Genomic DNA, 15071 nt, shown 5'->3' on the forward strand with positions numbered 1-15071 from the left:
GACAGTGCCAAAAGCCAAATTATACTACAGTAAACTTCTGATAATCCAGCACCTTTAGGACCTACGGGGTGCCGGATTATCAAATATGCCAGACTATCGGAAAGGGGGGCTATGAAGGGTCTGAGGTGGAGTGGGGGGGATGTGCCCCTCGGTGCTGTGGGACCAACCCGGCAGCACCCCAGCTGCTCTGCCCCAGGCATCCCCATGTCAGCCGCTGCTGAAACTGACCAGCAACTGACTTCAGGAAGCCCAGGGCATAGCAGCTGGGGTGCTCTGCCCCGGGCTTCCTGGAGTCAGCCGCTGGTCAGTTTCAGCAGCGGCTGACTTGGGGAAGTCTCGGACAGAGCACCTGAGGTGCTGTCGGGTTGGTCCCGCAGTGCCGAGGGGCAGCGCTACTGGACCAACCCGGCAGCACCCCAGCTGCTCTGTCCCCGGCTTCCCCGAGTCAGCTGCTGGTCAGTTTCAGCAGCGGCTGAATCGGGGAAGCCGGGGGCAGAGCAGCTCCAATTGTCCGGCTGCCCAGAGCACTTCCGAATTCCAGATGATGCTGGACCATCAGGAGTGCCGGACCATTGGATGCCAGACCACTGGAGTTTTACTGTATTTTGACAAGCTACACAGTTGATATAGCTGAAGTTGCATAGCTTCATTTGACTGTTTCCTTGCTATATAGATATACCCTCAAAGTAAAGCTTCATGATAAAATGAAATGCAAAAAAAAAAAAAAGCTGTTTCTTCAAACTGTATGTGGATGTGTGGGAGTAAACAGAAATGATACATTTTCAAAGAACAGCTCATAATATCTAAAATTTTGATATTTTTTATTAATTGACAGATGAATCTGGAGGCAGGACCTGGGAAAGAGATATATAACAAAATAGAATTTTTTGCAGTGTATCCTTCTTAGACTCTCCATTGTCACTCATTTTCATATTTCTCACTGACAACACTGATTTAATATTCAACATGTATTCTGTCTTATTATTTTCAATTCTTTGAAAGTCAGTTTTTTCTATTGTCTTAGAATTAACTTTATTTGTCTTGTTCTCTTATTCCCAATCTTAAAACAAATGAAAATAGCAGGCTGTTAGTGAAGGGAGAATTTCAAAAGTCTGGGAAGTTTGATAAAGGATCCAGAAGTGTCTATGCATGTATTAGCCTGAATCACTGAGACCACTGACAAAGGAGAATGAAATCTACCCTACAGTCTTAGCCTAGAGCCAGCTGGCTGGGTATGTCTACACTACCCCGCTAGTTCGAACTAGCGGGGGTAATGTAGTCATCCGCAGTTGCAAATGAAGCCCGGGATTTGAATTTCCCGGGCTTCATTTGCATGAAGCCGGCCGGCGCCATTTTTAAATGCCAGCTAGTTTGGACCCCGTGCCGCGCGACTACACGCAGCACAGACTAGCTAGTTTGGATTAGGCTTCTAGCACGGGTCCACGATGTCTGCACTGGACCAGGCGGCTGCCCGCCTCTTGCGGTCCTGGTCAAGCTCCCAGGAGCTGCCAGCCTGGTCCCGGGAAGAGGGGGAGGGCTGGGGGGCATCGGGTGGCTGGCTCAAGCCATGCCAGGTGCAGGGTCTGGGAGGACAGCGGCCAACCTGACAGGGCCGGGAGGAGGGCAATAGAGTTTCCCTGGTGTTGGCCAGAGTGGCCACCAGGGAAAGCTGGGGAGGGCTAGCCTCCCACTAGTTCGAATTAAGGGGCTACACAGCCCTTAATTCGAACTAGTAAATTCGAACTAGGCTTAGTCCTCGTACAATGAGGTTTACCTAGTTCGAACTAAGTGCTCCGCTAGTTCGAATTAAGTTCGAACTAGCGGAGCGCTAGTGTAGCGCCTATCAAAGTTAATTCGAACTAACGTCCGTTAGTTCGAATTAACTTTGTAGTGTAGACATACCCAAAGTCTGTACAAAATATAGCAGGGCAGACTCACCACTGGAGCTTTCGGTTGTACATCATGTAGAAGCTCTTGTCTGTCTAAACCCCAGCAGATATCTACTTTGGTCCCTGTGGTGGCTTGTTTTATCTCATGACTCAGCCCACCAGCCAGTTCACATTTATGTCCCTCCCTTCCAGAGTAACAAACAGTAATTTTTTGGAGTAACAAACATCTCCAGGGTCCTTACATTTGTGCTGAGTCTGAATTGTCAGCCCTGTGGTCCACACTCTTCTCTCAGAATTTTGAATAATTCCTGTGCCCTTTCCCCAAGGGGCTTCACAACTCCTTTTTCTGTTGCTGGGTGGATAACCCAGGTCCTCCTACTCCATTAGGTTCCAGTCTAGGGATGCTATAACAAGTAGTCAAGATTTGTTCTATCTGCTGCTCATCCAATCTGCTGCCTCCCTGTTTTTCTTCCTAGATAGTCAGCAGGTGTCTACCAAAGCCTCTCTAAGTTCATACTTCATTCAGGGCCCAGACTGACAGGTCTATTCTTGGCAGCCACAACACCATGCCAAACTCATGGTAGAAATGTAAATCCATTTCTGCCTTCCCTAAGTTTGACCTTTCATTTTCATCTGTTCATTACTCAGGAGGGGATGTCAGAATAAACTCACCCCATGGACTTCCTCTATGTTCTCCCATAATATCTCCAGCTCTGAAGAACAACTGCAGAGTTTTGTTCTGTCATCCGAACTTCCTTTCTTTATAGTCATCACTCAGCTCCTTCTCCAGATGGGCATCATCTTTAATTAAACTTAACACACCCTCAAGCCAAGTAGCATAACTGGTCTCTCAGGCTATGTCTAGACTGCAGGCTTCTGATGACTCTCTCTAACCAAAGGGAACCTTCTATGTCAATTATAAAAGGCTTCAGTTTCTGTGATTTGTGGAACCCCATTCAAAGGATATTAGTGTGAGATATGCCATGACGTATGAAGTAAAACCAAAAGAAGATGTCAGCTAAATGTCAGTAAACACCCAAAGAGGGCCTGGTTTGGTTCTTCCTTTTCCATTAGGACAGTTTGACTCTCTGTAAAAATAAACATAACAAAACAAAAACACACCATCAAGGCAAACCAGGTAACTTTTTGGCTCGACAACATGCATGAAAAACCTAATCCCTAAATTAGTATCAGCTCAAACAGTACTTGAACGAGGGAAGTGACAATCTATTGTACTACTTTAGTGAATTCATTTTTGTGTGTCAGTTATAGCATCATAATGCACATTGCATTATTGTTCTACTTAGACAGTGAATTGGCGATGTGTATAATGATGCACCTGTTAGTCAAGAAATCCCTCAGAAGCTAAACAGCGTTATAAAACTGACATACTCTGTCACAGCCAGAACTGTCAGGATGTTTCCTCTGCATTATGCAATATTTTCTGCTTTACGGCCATTAAAGACAATAATAAAACAGCTGTTACTGAGTAGTATGTTGTCATATATCAGTGAAAAGCATGGAAATGATTATAGCAGTGCTATTCACAGTGTTATAGTTAAGGGTGGGTCATAGTTTCCATTATAAATTCTTTTTTGTGGGCAAGTATGAATATATAGCTGCCTGGAACCAAACACAATCTCTCTCTCTCTCTCTCTCTCTCTCTCTCTCTCACATACATACACACACATTTTATAATATATACAGGTTGGAAATTCCTGGCCTGGCACCCTCGGGACCTGACTGGTCTTAAATGAGGGATTTTTCCAGACCAGGGAAGTCATTTCTGGCTCCCCTGCCATCAGCCCCCCAGCCCTGGCCCAGTTGCTGGCCCTGCTGCTGCAGTGCACCAGGTTTCCAGCCCCACTGGCAGCAGCCCACTGCCCTGCCGGCCCTCAGGATTCCCACCTCCTAGCCCTCCACTGGGACTCTATGGACCTGGGATATCTGTGTTCTGGATATGCTGGATCAGACAGTCCTGGTTTGGAGAGGTTCAATCTGTGTATATATACACAATGTGTGTGTATACTATATTTTTATTTGAAAATATAGGTTTCATGTTGGAGTAATAGTGCCAGAAAATTTAGTCTTCATCAAAGGCAAAAAATGAGCACAACACTAGCAGAACAACAGCACTCCTATTCTTCCGTTGTATCTAGAGCTTGGATTGTCAGTGGCAGGGGACGATTTAAATACTGTGAACTTTCAGTCTTTTGGTTGAGACTACTACATGTCTGTTTATTTAGGGACCTGTAGAGACTCCATCTGAGCACCTCACAGATATATATGACTTTATCCTCACAACATATTTCTGAGATAAGGAAGTATTATTTATTATATTATTACTAGAAGATATACACAGAGTTGTTCAGGTCCTTCAGGGCAGGGGGCTGCAGGTTGTGGAGGTGCAGGAGTCAGGGCAGAATGTAGGGGGCTCAGGGTAGGTGGCTGCTGACTGCTCCCCAGGGATGACCTGGGGAGGTGGGAGCCACACTATCTGACCCAGGACATTGTTGCTCCCCAGAACTAGCTTGAGATGGCGGGGGTTGCACTGGCCAGCTTGCCAGTGACGTTGCTCGCAGGGACTGACCCGGGGCAGTGTGCAATGGCAGTGTTGCTCCCTGGGGCTGGCCCAGGGTGGCAGGCGCCATGCTGCTTGGCCAGTGGCTGCTACACAGCACTCTGGGCTGCCAGAGTGGCAAGGATGTACTTGCTTGCTGCCCCCTCCATTGTCATTATGGAATATAACTGTCCACTATGCTTTCTGCCTCCTGTGGTTATTCTAGAGTATAACTGCCCCTGCTATCATAGCCCACTCATTCTATTTGATGAGGAACCATTGCATTTCATGCACATCCCATTGTCCTGGCACAACCAAACCCTGACCTTGCTTTAAATTATGATAAGAAGAAGCTGACTACCAAATTCTGTGGTCCTAGCTCTTACCGTTTAGGGGGAGTTCTTGAACAAACAGACTCATAGACAGATGGATGCACAGACAGACAGACAGAAACTCTCTCATATATATAATAGATTAGTTGTAGTAACATTTTTACAATATGGATCAGCAACAAAGAGACATAGGGTATGTCTACACTTGCAGCCTATTTCAGAATAGGGCTGCAAACGTAGGCATTCAGAATTGCAAATCAACCTCATTGCAGGAGGAATAACAGGTAGTTCAAAATAGGGCTTTATTTTGAATGCCCGTTTCACTGCCACGTGTAGATGCGGGCAGTTATTCCGGGCTTGTAAATTTCAAAAATGGCACCCAGCCGGGAAGATGCAAATCAAGTGATGGATATTTAAATCCCGGGCTTGATTTGTAATTCCGAATGCCTACATTTGCAGCCCTATTCCGAAATAGGATGCAAGTGTAGACATACCATTAATGGCTTACTTGGACACATATAGGAAGTCCATTACAGAAATAGAAATTGAGCCTAATTCTCCTGCGTTTCAATTTAGTGCCCCAATCACAGAATTATGGTTCTTCTACTAGATAATCATTTTGCAAACGAAGCTCATTCTGAGGTTCAAGTTTGTAGTGTAGGCAGCAGGAACCAAACCGGCATTAGAGTACCACTGCCCTGCTTTGCACAGATTATGACAGACATCCACCATCACAAGTTAGCAACTATTTGACCTGAGTCTGAATCAACTACTGATTCTTGTTTGATTCAAACCAGAAAGATAGACATGAAAGATTCTGTAACATTCCCAAAGTTGAGAGCATTCAGACACACAAACCTATGAGCCATCTACACAAGTGTTCCAGCTGGCCTCACTTTAGGAGGAGAAGGTGTATAAAATGCACAACAAACAAGTGATAAGAGGACTGGTAGGTTAAAACCAGTACCTTAAATTACACCTGGAAATGGAAAGGAAAGTAGACCAATGTTTGGAGCACAAGCATAACATGCTCTTTGTATGCATGTGTGCCATCAAGTAAGTGACAGCCGCAGTTTGCAGGATAGGAGTTATTTTACGGAGCACACAACTCCATTGCTGAATTCTTTACTTTTACTTGCAGCTGAACTTGCAACTGCATTTGAATGAATATTCATGGAACCTTTCCTGCCCCTTTGTGGACTTTGCACTTCTGCTCTCTGAGCTCAAGGCAATAGCAATATGGGGCTAGTGGAGCTAGAAGCTCTCCACACCCCAGAGTGGGTTTGCAGCACTGGAACACCATTTTAAAATATGTAGGAGAAGCTGTTTCAGAGCATGGCCTGCAACATGCCCCCATGGGTTATAGACCTCCACAATCCACCAGAAAACCCCACTGGCTCTCAAATCTTTAGTACATCCCCCAGAGTTTCCATTCATTAGTCTTCTTTAAACATTCCTTTTATCTTATCTTTACGATTTCCCATGTGTCTGTTTCTACCACCTACAGATAAAATTGTTGAAGTCAATACAATTTGTGAAGCACACGTCCTTAGTTAATTTTGTATCAAAGCTGTAATTTTCTCTCTAACTGGGCTTTATAGTCATTACATTACTGGAGGCTACTTTGCCCGAGGGTCTTTGTATTTCTGATAAACTTGGAAATAAAATAATACAACTAAAAAGACATTTACTAGTCTGAGAAGCTTGACTCACTTTGCGGAAACGGAAGGATTAAATCTTGTCTGGGCTTTCTAAGCATGCTTAACTGTGGATATCTCCTATTTTGAATTATTCAGTTATTATTATATGAATTTCAAATATACACATCATTATAGCATATGGGCACTGAATAAATGCATTAAAAAGAACTACTTATTCTACAGAGAAGAATAAAAGTCTCTGCCACATCTTCTCCCACTGCTAGATTTAAATGCTACTTAGAGAGCTGTCTCAATTGAAGCCCAATGTATGGTTCAACTATTTGCCACCTCTCAAAATAGGCATGGTTTGGGTACAGCCTGATTCTGGATATTTGTATTGACCATATAAATAACTAATCCATCTAGGAACCTTTGGCCTTACTGATCTCTTGTGGCAATGAATTCTATAGGCTATTTAACCCTAGTGTATCAAAGTATTTCCTTTTGGCTTTTTGTCTTTTATTGTAAGTGTTTGATTCCTTGTTCTTCTAATACAGGAAATGGTAGACAGTATTAACTTTTTTATATCACCTTTTATTTTAAATGTTTCCATTATGTACCTGTTACAGTGGCATAAGTGGGAGAGATTTAGGGAGAGTACTGATGGCAAAATGTTTGGCAACCTTGCCAAAAATATTAAAGCTCTGGAGTAACTTAATTTCTGTTAAACCAGTTATGGCTGATGATGCCTTAACAAAGCATATCACTGTAAAATGGAAAGCTTATTTCCCTCAGGAGAAGGTATTTGATCACCTTAAAAATAAATCTTGATTTTTTTTAAAAAAAAATCAGAAATACGATGAGGCCCCCGGGTGCTGTTCTGGATGCTTTAGAGTATTTCATGACCTTCATTTGGTTTTTACTGAAAGGCTTCTCCTGGAAACCTAGAAAACACAGCCAATTCATCTATGTGAACCTGACAGAAGTTAATCTAGGAAAGTGCATTTCACTCACAAAAGCTCAAATGACATTTCCATGTTTACTAAAAGGGCAGCGTGAAATGATGCTATAAAAGCACAATGGAAGCTACAGCATGCTGTAGAAAACATGGTGTTAATGGGATCTGTGCTGTGTTGTGGCTTGCCAAGCATTTCTGAGGTGATTTGTGAAGTTAGCTCAGGTTGTAAAGCCATTGTAGTAAGCCCCCCTAGCTCTGAACTATGTGCCATCACTCAAATGTATGTAACACTGTTCAAGATTAGATTAGAAGCTTCAGGTGCAAACACTGGATAAATGTTTTTTCATTGGTTGCTTAAGTAGTTTGTCAAAAGAAGGGTGGGTTCTAAACTTCAAGGAGAAGAATTAATGCATATCTAGAGAGAGAATTTAATGCCAGCTATTCCATCCAAAATTAAGGGGCTGTTCCCACATAATGCTGAGCAGCCATAGGAAGTGCACATTGATTCTCAGGACTAGACCCCAATAGTTTTGGAAACTTTGAGCAAAAATTGTCCAATGATTGAGCAGAGTGAAAAAGAATAGCCTCATATCTGGGAAATAATTAGTATGTGAGACCAAGAAGTGCCAATATATAATGTCAGGGTCATGATTATATGAAACTCTAGAGGTAAAAATAAGCAATATGGAGGGGGTTAAAAAAACAGGTAGGTGAATTTAAAGGCATAGTGAGAGAGCTAAGAGTGGAGGATATCACTGGCAGTTGCACCTAAGGAATTTTATACAGCTCATATTCTGTGGCTCTCTGATTGGAGTTAAAAATCTTTCCCTGGTATGTTTGGTATAGCCTATAGCACTCAACATTTCCCTCTTCATGGCTTAGTCCTCCACCAGATCAAGGGGGTGAGCATGAGCCAGTGCTGGGGGAGCCGGCTTAAAAGCCAGTCCCCCCTCCGAGCATCATCTCCATGGGGGTCAGGAAAGGCAGAGGGCAGCAGGGAAATGGTGTGAGCAGGGATTGAAACAGTACCGCTTGTGCTGGTCCAACTGATGCACCGCCCCCTTTGAAATGTACAAGAGCCGCCAAAAGGAGAGGAGCAGAAGTCGGACTGGCATCATGGGGACTGCTTTGGTCCCCCTGGCATGGGTTCCTGCTACCTCTCTCCCTTTGAGATGTACAGGAGCCACCCGCAGCTCTTATATATTTCAAAGGGAGAGAGGTAGTGAGTTCCCACTACTGCTCCCCCTTTGAAATGCACCCGCTGGGTCTCTCTCTTTGAAATGGACAAGAGACATGAGTGGCTGGGTTCCTCTGGGTCTCTCCCTTTAAAATACATAGGAACCCCCTTTATCTAATAGATTAGTCAATGGAAATTCTATCAACTACTCAATTAGCTGATTAATTTATTTTAACATCCCTAACCTGGGCTTGTCTTCCTTTCAGGGTTCCAGCCCTGAGACCTGTCAATCAGTGGCTAAAGTCTGCACTCTTCCATACCTTCTTGCTGTTTGCTCAGACTGTTTCTTTTATTGTCCCTATCAGGCTCCTTCTCTAGCCACCTCCAGGTATGCCTTTCCCATTGAGTCAGGCTCCCCCCTCTCCTCAGCAGCAGAGAGAGAGGGACTGCAGGCTTTGTTCTTGCAGCCCCTTTCTGCCCTCTACTACCTGACACATATAAGCTTGTTCCTGTCCAGGTGAGAGTCATCCTTTAATTAGGGCTCATTGCTCCCTGGCTCCTTCTCCAGGTGCAGCTCAGGTAGCTCATCCAGGACCTAGTCACCTTCAGAACCTAGTGTCGGGAGAACACCCTCTCAAACACATACCTTGATAAAAGTTCAGTTCAGGTTCAATTGCAATGTTGAAGCAAATTGTGTCAGTTCTTATTTTATCCATGTAGCTTCACAGATTCCTGGTTATTGATTTGATAACACACTGAGAAACAGATCAAATAAATACAAAACAGCTGAATTTTACATTTTAAAAAAGTTATAACAGCATATTGAATGAAATTTAGAGAGTCAAGCCCCATAAATTAAAATTCTGAGACAAGACACCTGTGTCTACTCCAGAATACCAGGCTGGATACCCATACCAGGAACACAGAATTGAGGCGAGATCACATCCTTTGTCATTATTACCAACCAAGATATTTTCTGCCAAATTAATTTAGTACTTCATTGGAATGGGGTATTGTCAGATTATTTGCCAGATGGGAAGCCAAAGAATTGATCTGGGAATTCTTCATGTAACTTAAAACCCCCTTTCCTGCTTCACAATTAAGAATGAGAACTCCAAGAAAAGGAAAATCTATTTAAAGATTTTTTAGGACAAATCTGAAGGTAAAGAATTTTATGGCTGCCATGAGGTAGAATGTTAACCCACATATGATTAGAATTTTCTCGATTGCTAGCCAAATGAATTCTTGGAAACATAATATATAATCATAGAATGGTAGGGATGCAGAAAACCTTAAGGAGATATATAGTATTTTTCCCACACAAAGGTAAGTATACTTAAACCATCCTTAACAGGTATTTGTCAGAGATTTGACATGTATTTGTCAAACCTGTTTTTAAAAACCTGTAATGATGGGGATTCCATATTCTCTCTAGGTAACTTGTTCTTGTGCTTAACTATTCTTATAGTTAGAAAGCTTTCCAAATATCAGACCTGAATCTCTCTTGCTTCAAACTAAGTCAATTATGTCTTGTCTTACTCTCTATGGATATGGAGAGCAACTTATCACTGTCATTTACAACAAGAATATGTGAACCAATAACAAAAACTGCTCATTAATTAGTATAGGCAAATAACTTTTTCATGTGTAAAATAGATCAATGTGCCCCTGTTATGTTGAGAAAATGTAGGATCTGTGCACTGAGTGTATGTGGTAGGTTTGAAAATTCCTAATATCAATACCCTTCAGTTGAATTAGGAAATCCATTTGAGCTAAGACATCTTGAGAAACAGTACAATTGCTGTGTTCTATGGGCCACGTCCCCAATGAAAACTGTCATTGTTACAGCATTATAACACTATTGACTTCTGTACAGTTTCTCTCAATTACATCGAGTTCAAATGGCAGCAAAAGCAAGTCTCAAATATATTTGGAAAATTATGTGTTTGATTGTGTTACAAACAACAATCTAGATTCAGCTATGCCAATTTTGGACATTGAAAAATATGCCCCAAATCACATAAGGCAATCCTAAAAATCATCAGCTTTTAAAATAAATAAATCTTAGTTTCTTTTTCTTTGACTTCTAATTTTTGAGTCTTTAAGGTTTCTACAGATCATGTGTTCAAGATTTTTTGTTTTCTCACAGTTTTTCACAGAGTTGTGTGAGGGACAGAAACTTACTTTTGTACCTATGAAAGCTGAGACTCTCATGTAATGACTAGAAAAATGCTTTCATTAAAACATGCTATGTCACAACACTAAGAATAAAATTATGAGAGTTGACAACAGTGTACTTGCCTTTTACCGTTTCATGAAGGAAGACCTTCACACTTCTTTTTTCTTAATTTCACTTTGTAGTTCATACGTGTGTCAGGCACAACACAATTTTGTCACATTTAGTTTCTGAACTCTGCAGAAACTCCATCCAAGGATTTTTTTTTCAAAAATATTTTTATTTGTTAATTTTAGGAAATATTTTCTATTTATATTCGTTTTTTGTAGCCAGGGTTGAATTAATATGTGGTTGGGTTCCTGATAATATTGACACAGAGTAGGGAGGAAAAGTATCCAGTTAAAAAATTCTTTTCAACGCTGTCATCTCTCCAAACTGATTTTTACCTGTTTTCGTTTTCTCCAGTTGTTAACAGGCTAGCTCAGAATCACTGTGCCAAAACGCCAACTAGAGATTTCTTTCAATTCAATGTAAGTATTGTTCTTGTTTTGACTGTTCAAGTGAACATTACTCTTTTTGCTCTAAGGCCACTGAAAATATTCTCATAAGGTCAAATTCAATGTAAATGAAAATCTGTATCCTAAAGCAGAAAGAGAAGTTATTTCGTTTCTTTATGCTTTCAACTTCTTATTTATTTTTCCCCACAGCCCTCCATGCTCTTTATTAGAAGGCTTCATGCTACTGTGCTGATATTTCTGCTGGAGAATACAGTTGCTGCAGGCTCCTTTTCCTTACAAGACTTGCTGCGTGCCTGTTTAGTAATAAATACAGATGTAAAATAGTTCAGTAGCTGCCTTTTCCGTTGGCCAACTAAGTTTTCTGTGCTGACAAGCATGCTGGTAGCTTCCCTGACCTCTGTTCTCACATACACTGTATTGGGGATAGAAAGCTGGATTTAACTTTTCACACATAATGCAATTGTTAACTTTACCAATTTCTTGCCCTTCAGTTCTCTCTCTCTCTCTGATTCATGGCCAAAACCCTTTAACAAAGAAGCCACAGGCCAGAATTTTCAAGTGGTGTAAGTTTATGTAGCAATCTCTGAACAAGAATGTCTCTCTTCCACAGCATCCAGAAATATAATTTATACTATCATGTGCCAAAAGTGTCCGTCTGCTATGTACATTGGACAAACGTCTCAGACACTTCGCCAAAGGATCAATGCCCACAAAACAGATATCAGACAGGATCACAAAGAAAAAACAATTTCTTGCCATTTCAACCAGAAAGGACACTGTCTCAACGACTTAACTACCTGCATTCTGCTACAAAGACCTTTTACATCTGCACTTGAAAGGGAATCCTCTGAACTGTCATTCATGCTAAAATTCGACACTCTCTGGGGGGGATTGAACAAAGACCCCCAACTACCTTACCCATTACAAAGATAGCTTCCCCAGTTATCACCTCTAATACCATTATCTCACAGACATCTACCTTTCCCCACCTCTAATATCATTAACTCACAGACACTTACCTTCCTTCCCTCTCCCCCCCCCCCCCCCGCATCCCCCTTCTGTTCTGAAATGTGATTTGTCCTTTTCATATGTGTTCATTTTTTTTTAATTGTATCCTTTGGTATATATGGTTGTGACTATTTTCTTCCACTATTTGATCTTAGGAAGTGGATCTGGCCCACAAAAGCTCATCACCTAATAAACCATCTTGTTAGTCTTTAAAGTGCTATATAGTCCTGCATTTTGCAAAGGTGAGGCTATTTGATGTCTTACTTCATTCAGTACAATCCCCTCTAGAACAGGGAAATGTGTACTCCCAACATCCCAAGCGAGTAAAAGGGCTTAATGGGACATTTGTACCCTCTACCTACTGCTGAATGTTTATCTCATGACAAAAATGGGTGAGCATTAGGGAATCACAATAGTAGAAATTAAAAAATTCAACTCTATTGTCTCTTGGATTACTATGGTATTTATTTTAAAATTATGGAGACTACAAGGAAGACATGTGAAGATCTTTAAATATGAGGTCATGCAAGGAAGTTACGGCTTTTGCCCAAGGAATGAGTTAGATCTGTAAACTATAGGTCAACAATGTCTGATGACAGTTTCTGAGTACAGGAACATCTGAAGAGGTTAAAACTAGATAATGTATGTTTGTCCAAAATGATGGAGGTTTAGCTATCCTATCCTATACTCGTAGGCTATGTCTACACTGAAGGCTTTTTGTGCAAGAAACTTTTTGCAGAAGATATCTTCTGTGTGTATTTAGAATAGTGTATTGACTACTCAAGAAGCATTGCACTGTGTTCGCATGATGAAACACGCATGATCTTGTTTTCATATGATGGAGGGAAACATACATAGAGATCTATGTCTGATTATCACCGAGTCAGATGGCTGTGGCAGCATCACAGATAATAGGAATTGTCTGCTTGGCAACTGAACTGCCCTAAGGTAAAAATTACACAGGAAAGGAGAGAACATTTGAAATATAGGGAAATCAAAGTCATAATGGTTATTAAAAATGTCTGCTACATTTAGACACTGTCATTTTTGCTCAGACACGTAACTGACAAGATAGTTCACAACACTGGTTTGCTCCTACTGAAAGCAATATTAAGATAAACAGGTATGAATAAACAGCTAGAAATACAGAGAAGATAAGTGAGACTGACAGATGTAAGGGCTGATAATCTTTGTTCAGTTCTTTACCTGCTATGATAGATGCCAGATGCTCAAATTGTTTTTTTCTTTGAATAATCCCTAATGTAGTTGGCATGCACCCACACTGTGAAGTGGAGAAGCTGAAACATGGAGGGATTAGGTGTCTGGCTTTCAAAAGAACTCAGCACCCACAAGCAGAGTTTGATTTTCAGAGGAGTATAGCACCCAATGCAGGCACCTGAGATAAGCGGCTACATTTTCAAAGGAGCTCGGATGTTCTGGGACTGAACTGGTTTGAAATCTGACCCTACATATCACAATGGGAGTCAATGGGAGCAATCGGGTCCTTTATGTGGGTGTGTAAACCATAGGTGAAGGTTTTAAAAATCGGTCTCCAACTATAGGCGCTTCACTCTTGAAAATGTGGCCTCATATGACTTGGCCTATGTCATATATCAAGCCATTGTGAGAGAGACTGTGCCTGACCTCCAGACACCAAAATTTCAGTGTCATGTTCTAATCTAAACTACACACTCTCCTTATTCTTAGTCTTCCTTATTCTGCTGTGTTTACAAATTCTTTTGAGACTAAAATTAATCATTAATATGGCCAATAACTTTACATCTACATGGTTAGATTCTGATTTGAGCCACAGAGGTGTAAATATCAGCAGAATCACTGGATATACAGTACACTAGTATAATTGAGAGCAAACTCTAGCTGGAAGGACTTTTATGCTAAAGGCTTATAGATGCCAAGAAATGTAGGAATTTAGGGAAAAAATCCTCTCTCCTAAGAAAATCATTTTGTTTACATGGGAGCTGCTTTAGAGAGTTAAATAATGAATTTTCTGATGAGAAAGTGGAAATTATTCTAATATAAAATAGCAATAAAGCCAATCATGTTATTTTGGAAGATTGCAATCTAAAATAACAATGAAAAAATAATAGGCTGGCCCACTGAAGGCTTAAAAAGTAGAGAGAAAACTCAATATGCTAAAGCTAAATTCCCTTTGATGTTTCTAATGTTCTGCTCCAATTCCCAATAAGCATCGGGATTACTAGTGTATGATTCCTACAAGCCTTAACAAAATATGTCTGTTAAGGATTTACTCTCATTCATGACATTTCAAGTAATCATTTAAACTGCTATGAAAATAGATAGATGGCTGCAAGTATCAAGAAATAAAGAAGAATGCACAGTCCTGCAGAGAAATAGATAAAGGGTAAAAAAAAACCCTCACCCAAACAATATACATTATATATTCAGACTCGGTCTTGCCTGAGACATGGCATCGGGCTTGTTTCAAAGGGCAATTTTCTTCAAAGATCTAAGTTGTGGTGTTTTTCTTGAGGCCCTGGATTGGTGTTTATAGCTCCTGTGATGACACAGTTGGAAAGAATGCCTCCCTCTCCCCTCCAAATATACAACAGGACAAGAAAATAATGGAGAAAAATAATGTTGTTGAAAAGCAAATTGTACTTTACTTCAACATCATTCTCTCTCTCTCTCTCTCTCTTTCTCTCTCTCTCCAAAAAACTTTTCCCGTGGGAACAGATAGTGACATCAGCATATCACGCTGAATCTCACAGCCCCTTCCTCCTCAGCTGTCTGGCATCCTTTCTTCCTCCCTCCTTCCTTGGTGCTCTGGGTGG

General features: G+C 41.2%; 1 long non-coding RNA gene across 1 annotated transcript; it reads left to right on the top strand.

The window, feature by feature from the left end:
- Window positions 1-9490: 9490 nt before the first annotated feature.
- Window positions 9491-12169, top strand: LOC142828964 (uncharacterized). The gene is made up of 3 exons (XR_012903152.1): window positions 9491-9718; window positions 11198-11262; window positions 11440-12169. It is a non-coding gene; the product is annotated as an uncharacterized LOC142828964 (long non-coding RNA).
- Window positions 12170-15071: the final 2902 nt, after the last annotated feature.

Source organism: Pelodiscus sinensis, chromosome 4 (genome assembly GCF_049634645.1).
Source record: "Pelodiscus sinensis isolate JC-2024 chromosome 4, ASM4963464v1, whole genome shotgun sequence".
Lineage (NCBI taxonomy): Eukaryota > Metazoa > Chordata > Testudines > Trionychidae > Pelodiscus > Pelodiscus sinensis.